The sequence below is a fragment of the Anomaloglossus baeobatrachus genome, chromosome 6 (genome assembly GCF_048569485.1).
Source record: "Anomaloglossus baeobatrachus isolate aAnoBae1 chromosome 6, aAnoBae1.hap1, whole genome shotgun sequence".
Classification (NCBI taxonomy): Eukaryota; Metazoa; Chordata; class Amphibia; order Anura; family Aromobatidae; genus Anomaloglossus; species Anomaloglossus baeobatrachus.
In genome coordinates, this window is record NC_134358.1 from 148,022,391 (window position 1) to 148,039,044 (window position 16,654).

The 16,654-nt window shown below is 43.7% G+C and overlaps 1 protein-coding gene across 1 annotated transcript in view; it reads right to left on the bottom strand.

Annotated features, from left to right (window-relative positions):
• Positions 1–15,960, bottom strand: part of MAPRE2 (microtubule associated protein RP/EB family member 2) — a 252,174-nt gene extending 236,214 nt beyond the window's left edge. Inside the window, exon 1 of the mRNA XM_075353292.1 lies at positions 15,865–15,960. The gene's annotated coding sequence lies outside the window, so the exon portion shown is untranslated. The remainder of the gene's footprint in view (positions 1–15,864) is intronic.
• Positions 15,961–16,654: the final 694 nt, after the last annotated feature.

Here is a 16,654-nt window from a genome sequence, read left to right on the forward strand (position 1 = left end):
ACAACCAGCGTACAGAAGGAGGAACGACATTATGAAAATGAACGACGTGTCAAGGAGCAACGATAAGGTGAGTATTTTTGCCAGTTAACAGTCGTTCGGAGCTGTCACACGCTAAGACATCTCTACCGATGCCGGATGTGCGTCACAAACTCCGTGACCCCGCTGACATATCGTCGTTAGATATATTGTAGCGTGTGACGGGGTCTTAAGTCAGTGTCCTTGCTGGGGAGAAGCTGGGCAGTGCAGAGATGCCAGTGTTACAAACACCAACTTCTTGGAGAGTGTTCTTCACGTGGGTGGAAGTTGTAAAGATTTTTCTTCACCATTGAAAAGATTCTGCGGTCGTCCACCACTGTTTTCTTCTGTAGACAACCAGGCCGTTTTGAGTTTGCAAGCTCACTAGTTCCTTTTTTGTTTTTGCAGAATGTGCCAAACTGTTGATTTACCCACTCCTAAAATGTCAACAAACTATATTTTAACGGGAAAAGTTGGGGGTCATCTTATACCCCAGAAGATACGGTATGTCGCCTTCTGTGCCATGGCTTAATGGGGTTTTCCCACAAAGTACAGTTTAATCAATAGATTTTGGAATAAATTAAAAAAAAAAACAACCAAAAACTTCCACAATTGGATGTGATAAAAATAAATATTTATATAAATATGTTCCTCTGTTGAGATTATTTTATACATGTGCCCCTGCAATCACACTTCAATGGCTGTGTCTGACCATGCAGGGGACATCTCCTGCATACCACATCTCCTGGGCAAAGGAGGACACAATAGACTATTGATTAGAGTATAAAGACATTACAGAGTGGGATCACAGCTGATGCTTTATGTGAGGTAAAACATTTCCATGAAATTTTTTATAGTTATGTTTCACCTCACAGAAAGCAGCAGTTGTGATCCCATGCTGTGCTATCTGTATACTCTTTTTTACTTCCTCCCCTGTCCAAGAGCTGTGGTAGGATCAGACCATGTCCCTGTATGGACAGACACAGCTGTTGCACAGTACATAGCAGGTGCACATGTGTAAAATTATCTCAGCACAGGAACTCATTTTTTTTTTTAATCAAATTATGGAAGTTTTTATTCCAAGAATTATTGAATACGATGTACAAACCCTTTAAACCAGAGGTCCCCAACTCCAGTCCTCAAGGCCCACCAACAGTGCAGTTTTTTGGGATTTCCTTAGTATTGCACAGGTGTTAATGTAATTACCTGCCCAGGTGCTGGTTCCAACAGCAGTGCAATGCTAAGGAAATCCTAAAAACATGCACTGTTGGTGGGCCTTGAGGACTGGAGTTGGGGAAGCCTGCTTTAAACAATTGATAAATAGCGGACATTTTAAAACAGATCATAACTTTAATAGCGCCTAATGGTAAACCCATAAATAATAATTTATACAGCGTCATCATATTGTGCTGCACTTTGCAGTTCAGAAGGCACAATAATAAAGGAAAATCGGACAATACAAAGTAACAAGCTAATCAGCAAATCATATGAGTAATGAAGGCCCTGCTTACAAGAGCTTACATATGAGGAAACATGAATGATAAACGTGATAAAAGTGCTTGCTTTTTGCAATGGTGCAAAAATATATTATACTAAATAATCTGAGTAGCAAACTTAAGACTGCGTGTTATGATCACCAACCTGTATCTGTGTATACCCAGACATGAAGGCCATACGAGTTAGAAGATTACTGAATGCGGTTGACCCACTTAAAGGGAACCTGTCACCAGATTTGTCCCATATAAGCTGCGTTGGGCGTTGCTGATCTTGATCCAGCGCCTCCTCTCTTTTTACGATCGCCTTCTTGCTTTGTATGAATGATGCGTCCTAGGTCATCCACACAGTGTCAATGGGTGCCAATGTAATAATTTGTTGGCATTCCTCTCCCATACCCAGATTGCCCCTTTTTATTTTGTAACTATACTTTACATCTGTCATTAACAGATTTTCTGTTTTGCCTTCTGGAATGTGAAAATGTAAAAATATTTCAATAAATAAAATGAATAATAAAAAAAAAAAAGTACTGGTGAGCCCATCCACTGTCTGCTTCAGAGGAGGTCGTCTACTGGTGCACCTCATGTGCTCGGTAGTGGCTGGATCCAGTGGCGGATATATCATTGCTGCACCCTACGCAGCCGCACAGGGGTCCAGGAGGTCAGGGGGCAAACTACTACCTCCAAAACAGGTAGCATTGTGCATCATGATGATCTATTGAACTGCACAGGGGTCTCTTCTGACTGTCCGCTCCTGGCGAGATCCTATTATGATATCAGAACCTCAGTTTACTTACTAGATGAGCCTCTCGTGGGAAATGTAAGCTTGTCTACCAGCAATGTGTACCAGATATACTATAAAAACAAATGGCTGACCAGTACAAGAGTCTCGTACTTAGACATACCCTGACACGAACAAGATGCCCAGTTTGGGGAATTAAAAACAAACTTGCAATATATACGTATAGATAGATAACAAGAAAAATGTTAACATACTGTATATATCACAGAAAATGCCTGGTTTGTTTTATATACCGTAATGTGTATGACTTGAGACTGAGACACTGGATTTGCTGACATGTAATTCACTTGCATTGATTTTTACACAATACGCCACTACATCCCTTTTTCAAAAATGGTACTGAATCGGAATTGGAAAAATTCCAATAATCCTCTAAGTAAAAAAATACAAAAAAAAACCAACAAGTACAGTATAGGGGGCTTTACACGGTAGCGATATCGCTAGCAATTTGTAGCGATAGCGACCGTGTAAGTACCCGCCCCCGTCGCGCATGCGATTGTTTGTGATCGCTGCCGTAGCGAACATTATCGCTACGCAGCGTCACACATACTTACCTGGTCGGCGGCGTCGCTGTGACTGCCGAACAATCCCTCCTTCAAGGGGGAGGGACGTTCGGCATCACCGCAGCGTCACCGCAACGTCACACAGCGGCCGGCCAATCAAAGCGGAGGGGCGGAGCTGAGCGTGATGTAAACATCCCGCCCACCTCTTCCTTCCGCATTGGGGCCGGCGGCAGGTAAGGAGACGTTCCTCGCTCATGCGGTGTCACACATAGCGTAGTGTGCTGCCGCATGAGCGATGAATCACAACGCTAAACAACCCTTACCAATTTTTGAGTTTGGGACGACCTCTCCATGGTGAACGATTTTCACCATTTTTGAGGTCGCTGGTAAGTATTACACGCTGCGATATTGTTAATGACGCCGGATGTGCGTCACTAACAATGTGACCCTGACAATCAAACATTAACGATATCGTAGCGTGTAAAGCCCCCTTATGTATGTGTACATGTTAAGAGGGTTGCCCACTACTAGGATGACCACTTATGATGTCAGGTTTCCTACAGGTAAAATAATAAAAAAAAGCCTATACTCACCTCCAGCACCAGCGCTGTATTTAACGTTCCCGTGGGCTCACATGACAGTATGACGTCATATGAGCCTCACGTTCATTCAGCGCCGAATTCGCTCTCCCTGCCTTCGGACCAATCGGGCAATCAACAGGAAGTGAGCGCAGCCGCAGCACTTACTTTCTGTTGAGTGTTCGTTTGGTCCAAAGGCAGGGAGACAAAAGCCGAAGGCGATTTGACGAGGGTATCGCGTGAGGCAACGTGAGCCCCTGGAACGTTAACCATGGTCCTGGTACAGGAGGTGATTATAGCTTTTTTTTTTTTTTTTTTTTTTTATATATATAACTTGTGGGAACTGTGGAATCGGAAGCGTTATCCTAGTAGTGGAGAACCACTTTAAGTATTTGCTGCACATATTTATGCCTCTTAGTAGAAAATAAACTGGATAAAATATGTTTTCACTTGTTTTTATCCTATGCATTAGACTGGTGGGAAAAACACTGCAAAAAAACATTGAAAGAATTTACATGCTGTAGATTTGAAACTGGTTCAAACCTTCAACGAGTGCTTCAGACTTCAGGCATCTCATCCACTTCAGTGATACTAGGAAAAGCTTCAGTTTTTGTGAGAAACCCGACAAAACCGCAGCAAATACTCAACATCTGCACATGACCAACAGCACCTGCACATGGCCAACAGCACCTGCACATGGCCAACAGCACCTGCACATGGCCAACAGCACCTGCACATGGCCAACAGCACCTGCACATGGCCAACAGCACCTGCACATGGCCAACAGCACCTGCACATGGCCAACAGCACCTGCACATGGCCAACAGCACCTGCACATGGCCAACAGCACCTGCACATACTCTTGCTGTAATGCATTTACTAATAAAAGGTCTTTGAAAAATGTATTTCAATTTTAAAACTCTAAGTAAAAGGAGTCCTGCGTACCAGGGCTGTGGAGTCGGTAAGCCAAACCTTCGACTCAGACTCAGACTCAGACTCAGACTCAGACTCAGACTCAGACTCAGACTCAGACTCAGACTCAGACTCAGACTCAGACTCAGACTCAGACTCAGACTCAGACTCAGACTCAGACTCAGACTCAGACTCCTCAAATTCTCTTGCACCGGCTCCGGCTCCGGCTCCGGCTCCAACATATATTGCTTATAGTTAGGTGAAAAAATTTATTGTAGTACATGAATATGTGTATGTGAACATCAGACATTTAATAATTTTTATGATACAATAATCAAGATATTTGGATAGAACATAAAATATATTTATTGGAATACAACTTTAGAACACAAACTGTAATAAATTGTAAATATGTAATACACTATGTAATATACAGTAGATTACATATATATCTTGTGTGTGTATATACACTGTATATATATATATATTACATATTTACAATTTATTAGTTTTTTGTGTTCTAAAGTTGTATTCCAATAAATATTTTATGTTCTATCCAAATATTTTGATTATTGTATCATAAAAACAATTAAATGTCTGATGTTCACATTGTACTACAATAAATTTTTCACTTAAATATAAGCATTATACTAAATGTTATTATTTAGTAAAACATTCAGCACATTCTGCATTGCACTCCTGTCCCCAATTTATTATATATTTTAGGAGTCGGAGTCGGTGCATTTTATACCGACTCCGACTCCACCAAAATGAGCTCCGACTCCGACTCCACGACTCCGACTCCACAGCCCTGCTGCGTACCCTAGAGGAATTGCTTACATTCCAATTCCAGCAGTTTGTCTTCAAGGTGTTAAAACCTTCTATTCTAGGTATCATATCATAACTAAATTTCCTTTGAACAGACGCCAAGAAGTATAAACGCTTAGAGGTTGATTCATTAAGAATGGCATAGCGCAGGTCAGTCTTTAAAGGAGTACACGGATCTGATTCGTTAAGCAGCAATCATTTGGTACCAGAAACATGCGCCAGATAGAAACGTAACTTATGATAAATTTGATGGGTGAACATGACTACACCCCATGCCCATATTGGCATAGCTGGCCTTGCTTGGCATGTAAACACCAAAAGTCGCAATATTTTTGCGCAACTGCTGACTCGCGCCAAAAAATAGTGACTTTTTAAGGCGTTTACTTCAGATTTCTAATGTAAGCACCTTGATGAATCAGCCCCTAAGTATTTAACACTGACAATCCTTTCTGAATTGTACGGATTAATTTGTATGGAATCATTACAGGTGACTCCACTGTCCATGGTACTGACAAGACTTAGGGGCCTGCATTTGGCAAACTTGTACAAATAATGAATTATAAGCAGGCAGAATAAAAAAATAGTCCTAAAATAGTACCCAACTTTTTTTCTTGCATGTGTTATGTATAATGTCTACTCAACTGGTGAACATTAAATGGTGAACATTGTATTGTTATCATTTTGCAGTAGAATGGTTTTAATTGATTTTTTTTCTTTAGTCGGGTGCAGTGACCAAACATGGGCAATTCTAATATTTCAATTTTGTTCGCAGGTTAATGCATGTTATAACTGCTTTTATATTTTTGATTAAACAGTTTTTTGGATTATGACAATGCTATGTTTGCTATTATGTTTATTTTTAAAATGTATTTGTAAATGAGGAAAAGGGGTAACAACTTTTTTCATTTTTTTTTTAAATTTGTATTAATTTTTTAGTCCCCTTAGAAGCTCGAGCCTGCAATTACATATCAGTGGTTCATAGCAGCATCTAAATGGTTAACGGCAGCAACTGGAGCTAACTCTGGATGCTGCTGTTAGACATTTGTGTATGAAGCAGGCTCAATTCTTGAGCCCACGCTATAGATCAGTGGTCACCAATCTTTCAGACCTTGAGAGCCACATTCAGCTCTGAGAGAGGGTCACCAGCCACATAGAGCTCCCCCACTTCACTGTAGTAACACCCAGAGTCCCCATTACCGGTATAATGACAGCCATACTTTTTCAGCAGACATCACACTGAGGCAGTATTTCAAGAACCAGGGGTTTCCTCTATAACCCCCATTTAGATCTGCTCTTCTATGTTGTGCTACTATCAAAAGTCATCATCTGGCCTGCTCTTCATATCTGTTTGCTAGACCTGGTGCTAACGAATCAAGCTGGCAGACAGACCAGAGTCACAAAGAAGGGACTAAAAAATAAAAATTAGATAATGCATACATAGATAATAGATAGAGGTAGGTAGATAGAGGGATAGGTAGGTAGCTAGATAGAGGAAGGTAGATAGAGGGATAGGTAGGTAGATAGAGGAAGGAGGCGTTCACTAAATGAGGCTGAATTGAGTACTATGTCTCAGACGCGGCTGCATGAGTATGAAGCGTCGTGGGACCACATGTGGATTACGTCGGACCTGGGTGTTTGGTGGGTTAATAAAGTGGAGAAAGAGGGGGCTTTTTTGTGTTTTATTTCAAATAAAGGATTTTTTCAGTGTATGTGTTTATTTAGTTTCACTTACAGATTAGTAATGGCGTGTCATAGACACTGCCATTGCTAATCTTGGACTAAAGGCCCCGTCACACACAGATAAATCTTTGGCAGATCTGTGGTTGCAGTGAAATCATGGACATATTGTTCCATTTGTACACAGCCACAATCCTAGTACTGATTGTCCACAATTTCACTGCAACCACAGATCTGCTGCAGATTTATCTGTGTGTGACAGGGCCTTTAATGGCAGCCCATTAACTCCTTATTACCTCAATTGCCACTGCATTACAGCAATTGGGAAGAGCCGGTAATGGAAGCAACATTCCCATGGCAGCTGTGGGCTGATATTTTTGGTTGCATGAGTGGGGGGGGGGGGGGGGGGGGCAATAACCATGGCCCTCGCCCTCCCAAGCCTGAGAATACCAGCCCCCAACTGTGTGCTTACCTTGGCTGAATGGTAAAAATATGTCGGAGCCCACGTTTTGTTTTTTTGCTTTTTTATTTTTAATGTGTACGTTTCTGATTTCTATGTGCATTATATATGTATGTGTCTGTGTGTGATATGTGTGAATTTATTCTCTGCTCAATTTGCTCTTCCTGTCCTAATGACATCCCTTCCTTGCAAAACGCAGGGTAGTAATGATCACTATGTCCTGAGAAACGCGAAATACCGCAGGAATAACGCAATGAAACGCACATAATTTGCTACCTGCGTTATTCCCTGCAGTATTTCATGATTACATTACAGTCAATGGTGTAAAATACCACAGGTACCTGCGGAAAAGAAGTGACATGCTCATTCTTTTTGCTGCAGAAATTCTGCAGCAAAACCTGTGAATGAAAAAAAACGCAGTGTGCGCACAGCATTTTTTTTTTACCATAGGTTTTGCTGGAGAATGACTGCAGAAAGGTTATGAACATTTTCTGCAGCAATTCATGCAGCAAAACCGTGGCAAAAACCGCAGCGTGTGCACAGGGCCTTAAATAGGACATGATCTTTCAAAAGCCCAGTTGCTAAGCCTTTAAGAGGTTACATAGACTGAGGGCAATTATAACAAAAAGGCAATGCCCAAGGCACACTGTCCACTTAAGGTGTACTTCCAGTAATACACAGGACTATTAAGTGCAGGCGCCTGCAGTATCATTTTTCTAAACCCATTGCAGTAGTGATTTTTGCTCAGTAGCCGCATTGATCAGCCATAATTCATGCTGTCTCCTAGGTTTCCATCACCCGCACTGTATACTCACATTGTATTCTCCAGTGAAAATAGTTATGCTATTTACGGCAAAATGACAATCGAAAGGGTTTTCAAAAAATAAAAGTGTTTTCGTCCTAACTAGAGTTGAATTCTAAAGCCAGAATGGACTTTCCCCATCTCAGTTGAAAGTCCTCAATTGAGAATTTAAGAAGAAAAAAAAAAAAAAAAGACAGATAATTGTAAATCAGGATACAAATTCTGAATAAAAAGGAACACTTCCTTGAATTGCCTTTCAGCCCATTTTGTCTAGTTCTACAATTAAGCCATAGGGATATACACTGTAAAGATTCCTTCTCTGCGTGTCCCCTGAGCTCAGCCATGTGCTCCTCCGTTCACTATCCTGTGGATGGCTGCAGCAGGAGCCTCCCCCCTCTACAGCAGGACACAGCATTGTTGAACACCATCCACCTGACCACTCCCTGAGGCAGTGACATGTTCTTTGCAAGAGATTTCTACCTGACTGTTTGCATCAGGAACATGCAGAAAATCCTGAAGGTTGAGAACCAAATGTGTACAAGATTTTCAGCTGTTTACATCCAACATCCATCTCTAGGTTTAGTGTCTCTTTAAATGGGAAATGTGACATGACAAATGGACCATTTTCTGTAGTGTATGTATACTCTATCTGCAAAAGAAGCAGCAGCATGCAAATTGAAGAGGAAAGATTAGCTTTTCAATCAAAAAAGCATAAAGGAAAGTCATTAGGAATTTTCTCTGCAGGTGGCTAAACCCTAAGAAAGGTCTTTAACTTATCGGTTTGACAAATAAAACAACAATGGACAACACGCATCTCCTAAAAATGTTTCTTTATCAAAAGCCATAATAAAGACTGCAGCACAACTAGATAGATGATGTGTAGACACGACTTAGTGCAGTTCTGAAAACATTTTCGCGACAAACTATAAAAGAAAGTTTTACATTTCTTTTCAGAGCCAATAATTTGTGCACTTCTGGTGAGGAATAAAAAGACAAGACCCTGTTCACACACTGTTTCTCTGCCGGACTGAAAAAACAGACATTCAGAATAACACCCCCCCGCCACGCTCATGGAGTTTGTTTAAAGTAAACCTGGCAGTACAATGGTGTTGTAAAGTAAAGACATGGCTGTATTGGCACTGCGATATAGAATAATTTGATAACTTTGGTGAAGAAATCTGATTTGTTGTTGTTTTAAATCAGCACTTGATGTTTTCTGATAATTAGCTTTCGGTGCACAGGGACTGTACACTGGGTCTTCTCCTCCCTGTCTTTGATTCCCCGACCCCTCTGCCTGCCTCCGGTCTGTGAATAACCTGCCTCGTCTGTATGAAATCTCAGTAGCGAGTGTCATTCACAGGCCGGAGGCAGGCGAAGGCGCCAGGGAGGAGAAGATCCAGTGTACAGTCCGGCCCCTGTGCACTGAAATCTGATTAGCAGAAAATGTCAAATGGTGATTAAAGAAGAACGAGAATTTCTGGAAATTTCTTCACCAAAAGTATGAATGTAATTAGTATTACAGCCATGTATTTACTTTAAATTACAAAATCATGTGACAGGTTCTCCTTAAACTATGTTTATGTCAACTGTGATGGGGATACTCACTTGGCTTGCTCCACAACTTAGCTTTCCATTTAAAAGTCCAGCAGGTTTATTTCAACAGCACATTAAACACTCTGCGGCAACATAACACAAAGCCTCTTCCTGCTTAACAGAACATACACATGGTTATCAGTCTGTTTCACTTGCGGCATGCCCGTACAGGTTCGGATACCACTTCTCCCTAGAAGTATCCCAATGGAGATGAAGCAGTGTCCACACACTGACCCCGGTCAGCGAACCCGCTCCTCTCTCAACTATACCTTCCAGAGGCGTCACAACCACCACACACTGTCCCGGTCACCACAAGCTAATCCTCTCTCAGAAGATTCCTTCCAGAGGCATCACAGCCTCCCCACACTGACCACGTGCCAAACAAACAGACACCATTATAACATATGCTACATACCTATGGGTGGAAGTATGTGAATAGCCAAATATGCCCTAATGAATCTCGTAGTACTACAGGTACCAGCACCCCCATCTTACACAATGGAGTTTATGGCCGGGAATTCATCTGATTCATGTTTTTAGGGGATCACCCAGAGGCACTGCAGAAATACAGTGTGCATAGGGCCTTAGGGCTTGAGGCACTGCAGAAATACAGTGTGCATAGGGCCTTAGGGCTTGAAGGTTGCCTTCATGTATGAAATGCAATGTCTTTTATTACAAAAATGCAACAATAATCATCACAGCAAATACTTAAGAAGTTTGTTAAAACAGGGAATTGTGTAAACATAAGAAGTTATACCTGTATATGTACATCAGTCAGAAGATTACATTCATACTCCACTTCCATCTCTCACCTATGGAAGGTAGTACAATGGCAAGATCAGACTACACACCCTTGTTTATTGTCTGTAACAATGGATACACATAGGTGTGGATGAGAGTTTTACATGGACATTGTCAGTACAGAACGACTGTTCAAACCAAGTACAGGTGCTTAGTGCATCATGGCGTGGCCAAACAATTTAGTGCACCTTCCTACCCGCTTGTTTTCCATCTATCTCCACCGTTCTCTGGCTCTATTAAGCTAGAGTTGGCAAAGAAGAGGAAGGTGACGGGAATAGATTGAAAACAAAAAGGGAAGGTGCATTTAAAGGTTTGACCTTACCATCAACCCCCAAACACCTGTCCTCAGTTTGGTTTGGTCTCCACTAGTGATGAGCAAGCACTACTATGCTCCAGTGCTCTGTACGCGTAGCGAGCAGGTCGCACGTTCGGATGGGCTCGAACACATGTACCAAGTATAAAATGAATTAAGTGGGGAACAAGCATTCTTTCCGGAAGATCTTCAGTAAAAATGCTCTAGTGTCCAATTGACTTCTATTATACTCGGTACATGAGTTGAGCCTGTCCAAGCATCCGACTGCTCGTTCCAAGTACCGAGCACCCGAGCATGATAGTGCTCTCTCGTCATTAGTCTCTACCCTCCCTTCTTCTTTGACTGCTCTGGCTTCATACAGCCATCATTTTAGCTGCATTGTAGCAGTACAAAATAAGGATTTAGAAGTCAGACATATCTATTAATCCCCTAATGACTGCCCTATAGTGGTGTTCTCACTGACGTGTAGTGAACTTCTAATGGGGTTTTTTATGGGGACGCTTCAGAAGAAAATAGCTGTGCACTGTAGAAACCTGAAGCCCAGGTTGACACCAACAGCCTTAGTATCAGGCACTGAATGGCCAATCACTGACCTTAGGAGTGATTTACATTTGCAGAATGTTACAGTTGAAGTCAGCGACTTACCACAGCTATTAAAGGGGCACTGTCAGCACAGAATGACTGTTCAAACCAAGTACAGGCACTCAGTGCATCAAGGCGGGGCCAAACATTTTAGTGCATCTTCCCACCTATCTCTGCCCTTCTCTAGCTCTATGAAGCGTAAGCTGTCAAAGAAAATGGAGGGTGATGGGAATACATTTAAAAAAAAACACAAGTGGGAAGGTGAATTTAAATGAACGAGCGCCTGTTCTTGGTTTGAGCAGTCATCCTGGGCTGACAAAGTCACTTTAATTGACCGATAAAGAGAAAGTCATCACTGCTGGTACTAGGAATGAAAAAAAAGGGAGAGGGAGGAGGGCTATAGAGTGATGTAGAAGTGACAGCAGATTTTAAGAGTAAGCGGTATTTTTTTTTATTTTACCTTATCATAAGCCAGTTTTGTATAATCCTAGAAAATTTTATGAAAGGGCACCTGTCATATAAAAAAAAACCCCCGCTATTAACCTGGGGATATGGCGCTAATCTTCAGGTTAATGGTGATCTAAAGCTGCCTAGCGGCTGCAGTGAGATTGCCAGAAGAAAATTAGCTTTCTTCCTCCCGGCAGCCGCCAGCTTTCAGACACAGAGGCACGGCTGGTGCGGTTTCAGTCACAGCTCGGTGCATAGTGAGAAGCAGATGTAACCGATCTCCGGCACTGATGGACAGCCAGCTCAATCAGTATAGACCGACAGTCAGCCAGTGTTGGGGCGTTGTTTCAACTGCTGCTCACTAGGCATTGGGTAGTGACTAGAGTGGCACCTCTATGACTGAAAGCCTCAGGCTGCCAGGAGGAATAAAGTTTATTTCCGCCAGGTAGCCAGGATTTCAGTGTGACAGCCGCTCAGCTTTAGAAAGCTATTAACCAGCAGATTAACCCCATATCTGGTTAATAGCGTTTGGGGAAGTGAAAAGTTTCCTTTAAGGTTCACAACATGTGTAGTATTATAGCGAATCTGTAACCAGATTTACAATGCAATCTGAATACACTATTAAATAGATTGTTTATGATAAGACTGATGTACTTACTTTGCAAAGCAAGAATGATTGTATAAAGCTTTATAAAAGTTACACTATTTCATAATAAAATGAGAATTTCTTGAGTCCAGCTCTTATTTTGTGATCATACAGCCATTATGACACTGATTTTTAAAGTAAATGCACCGGCCTCATCAGATGTTAGAAATGTTTTTAATAATATATTGTGACATATTAGACTAATAATTAGAGGATTAACTCATGCGATCCCCATCTCACAGGTCAGGCAGGAACTTTCAGTCACTTCACAGTCCACACCAGGCAAGTTTTATGCAACTGGATGCAAATAGTTATATTTCTTCGATATATAGATTAGCAAAAAAACAACTCTAGGCTGTTTGGCCGCTAACTATACATGAAGGTCCTGACTCGAGAGCTGGGCCTAGTGCACAGCATCCCAAACAAACAATTGCTTTACTCACAGCAGAATTCCCAGAAGCACAGTGAGCCATCAGCTGGTGGATTCTCTGCCCTTCTATACCGTATCAGAGCATTGCAGATGATTAGCCAAAATTATCCTTAAACCTGGAGTGGGTCAATTGATCAAGGGAGATACATAGTAAGGCTATGTGCGCACGTGTGCGTAATTCATGCAGTTACGCTGCGCTTTGTAGCGCAGCATAACTGCATGCGTCCTGCGGCCCCTGCACAATCTATGGAGATTGTGCAGGGGCCGTGCACACGTGGCATATTAGAACGCAGCGATTCGGCTGCTGCCCGAATCGCTGCATTCTAAGAAGTGACATGTCACTTCTTCTGTGCGCTTTGCCAGCAGTCCCTGCTCTGTCTATGGCAGGAGATGCAGGCAGAGCGCACGTTCTCGCCGGCACCATGCGCTTCAGAACGGAGCTTTTCAGCTGCGCTCTGAAGCGCACCTTTTAGGTGCCGTGCAGAGCACACACAGCCTTATTATAGTGATGAGCTAGCGTGCTCACCACTGCTCGTTACTCGAAGGTGAATGACGCGTCCTAAGTCATACACACACGCCGGCATTGAGGTCCTGTGCAGGTGCAGTACAATACTTTCATCTGCCCTGTTCAGGACAGATCAAAGTGCGCCTGTGCAGGACCTCAATGCCAGCCTGTGTGCATGATGTAGGATGCGTCATATACCCCGGCTTCAGAAGAAGGAGGACAAAGATGGCTGAAAGAGGAGGAGCCGCACCCGGAGAACGGAGCCACCCATTTGACCAGTCTGCACCGAATCGACCGTTTAAGTAATTTTGACATTCAACACAGCGGCCTGCGCTCTTATACACAGCATGTTAGAATGCTGTATATAAGAGCCCACTGGTGATTGCCGCAGCTTATAGTCACCAAATCTGGTGACAGGTTCCCTTTAAACTGAGCAATGACTGGTCCCAGTAGAGGATCTTCAGATGGAGCTGATCATACAAACATGTCCTCTCATGCTCATGAACCTACATGTGCTGTCACCTCTCTATTAAAGAGGAGCTGTCAGTTCTGCAGATGTGTCTGTTATAGTACTGTATTCCCCATGGGATAACAAGTCCGAGGCAGAATTTAGGATAGACAACTATATGTTACCAACTGAGGGTCTGTTCTTGTCCGATACTGTCCAATCAATGCTGACTTTGCAAATCTTCATCAAATACTGAATGTGGGACTGGGCCCTAAGGATATGTGCACACGGGGAATTTGGAGAAGATCAGCTCTGAAAACATTTAAAACATTCTTCGAATTCATTTGTTTTGTAGAACGGCTTTGCTGGGCACACGTTCAGTCTTTTGGGTGTTTTCTTAGTTTTCTTCTTTAGGTATTGAATAACTCATGGTGAAACTATAAAGTGTATGTCACTTCTCTGAAGGATCTGCTGGAATCCACTCTAATCTAGGCACTGTGCAATCCAAAAGCCATAAAAAATACACATCAAGGAAAAAAAAAAAAACTCACGAGAAAATATTGAAAAATTCATCAAAACCCCTTTACTAAACTAAAATTAAAAACATTTCCCCCAATAAAGGAGAGCTTCTTGAACCATTTTTCATTACAAAAAGTGTAGTTTTTGCCTTAAAATAACCACGTCTGATCATAGTTTACCAGTGTGACACAGTCACGAGAAGAGGACGATCCAGCAGAGCACAGAAACCTGACAAGTCAGGACTGATAGGTCCTCTCATGAATGAGTGCACACAATGGAGGGATCCCAGCTGTCACAGCCCACTAGTGAAATGTGTAATTGACATGTAAATACGTCCTAGAGTGGGAAGACCTCATCACTGTCATATTCTTGCTAGCTGACACAGCAGGGAATGAATGGGCACAGACAAGCCCTGGGAACATGCGTGATGAAACGTCTGGCGGCTTCTGACTGCTATTTGCAGGTTCAGCCCTGGGATCTGTGACCGCTGACGTCCATGGGCCTCTGTGCAGGAGATGAGGTGTATTTGCTCAGCTTGCTGGTTATATTTGCTCTAACGACATGTAAAAAGTTAGTTTGCTCATATTTGGTCTCATTGACCCTTTACATTCCAGACGCCCCCAATCCTATAGCTCAGATCATGCGCCCAATACACCATACTGGTGGTGTAGACCGCGCAGCGGTGAGCGCTGTGGAGTAATAACCGTCTCCTTCCTGTAATTTATGGAAGTATTGAGAGCCATACTTTCCACACACTGGATTTCTCTTTTGTGCAAGTCACTCCCTGGAGACTAAAGCTGCTTTGGCTAAAAGCAATAGTGTAGGAGAGCTGGGCGGACATGCCCATAACCGTACAGCCAGCATGAGACGGGACCCCCACAGCCCAGGCCTCCCACCGCCACAATCAATCCCTAGATGTGGCTAATCATTGATTCAGCACATACATTAGTGGCTCATGGCTCTCTGGGGGCAGAGGGGCTGGAATGCCCTTCACTAACTCCAATTATTAATACACAAAAGAGGAGCTGGCACAGAGCGGAGCAGGGGGAGCCGGAGGGTAACCAGCTGCCCCCCCATGTCACAATGGTCCCAGTAATGTGGACACTAACACCAAGGGAGCCAGAAAGTGCAGTCTGTGCAGAACAGAGGCTGAAAAGCCTCCAATACTTATGGAACTGGTAGTAAGTGATGGCAGGGGCTGGGCAGTGGTGCCACAGATGTGGGATGTGTGGGCACAGTGCCTGCCCTGCTGTGTGTGGGGGACACTCCTGGTCATAGCTCAGGGAGGCAGATGTGACAGAAGTGATGGTGCCCTGCACAGACCCGTCACTTATACAGCGCTGCCCACTGCCGGGCGCCCCAGTGTGGGTGTGACGCACGCAGGGCTACACATATATATATACTGGTGCCTGCAGCCAGTCCCACAGACAGGTGCACACGTGAGGAGCAGGTGGAAGCAGCGCACTGGCCGCACAGCAGCACTTTACAGCCGCAAATGCACTTGACTCACCTGCTGCTGCCGTCGCGCCTCACCCGGACTCGAACTCGGTGACAGCTGCTGCCGGCTCCTGCGCTTTGTTGTTTCTCCTCCCTCTCTGTCAAGCTTCAGCGACACGCCCAGCCCACCCAGCCCTTCTGCTAGGTCACGTGGCCAGCAGGGACACGCCCACTCACCTCACACCGCTGGACGTCTGGGGAAGCCGGCTGTTGTGGGCGGGGCCAGCAGGGAGCGTGACGTGTCTGCCGAGTTTCCCGGCTGCTGTGCGTGAGATTCACGTACAGTGCGCGAGGCGTCATGGGGGCTGCAGCCTGGGGGTCGGTCATGAGGCTGCAGCTTGTGGGGAGGTTAGGGGTGCTGCAGCCTGAGGTGGGGGTCAGGAAGGCTGCTGCTTCCATAGAAACGTTCAGCCTTCAGCACCTGCAGTGATGGAGCTGCTGCAGACACTTGGCCCTGAGGGGAGATTCCTCTCTTGCATATTTTGGTCAAAATACCAGAGCACATTGGTGATTTTCCTCAGTAAGTTTGTTGTAGTGTATGAAGGTATAAGGCTAAGTTCACACATCCTGTGTTTTGCATCAGTCACAATCCGTCGCCTTGGGGAATTACGGTAACCTGCAAAATATTTTGCAGGAATCCTGTATTTCCCCATAGACTTCTATTAGCGACGGATTGCGACTGATGACCCTGCGTTGCATCCGCTGCGTCGCGGTCCGTCGTTTTTGACTGACCGCCGAGCGGGGAGCAACGCAGAATGTAACGTTTTTCGGGACGTCAAAATTAATGCGCCGCGCAGGAATCC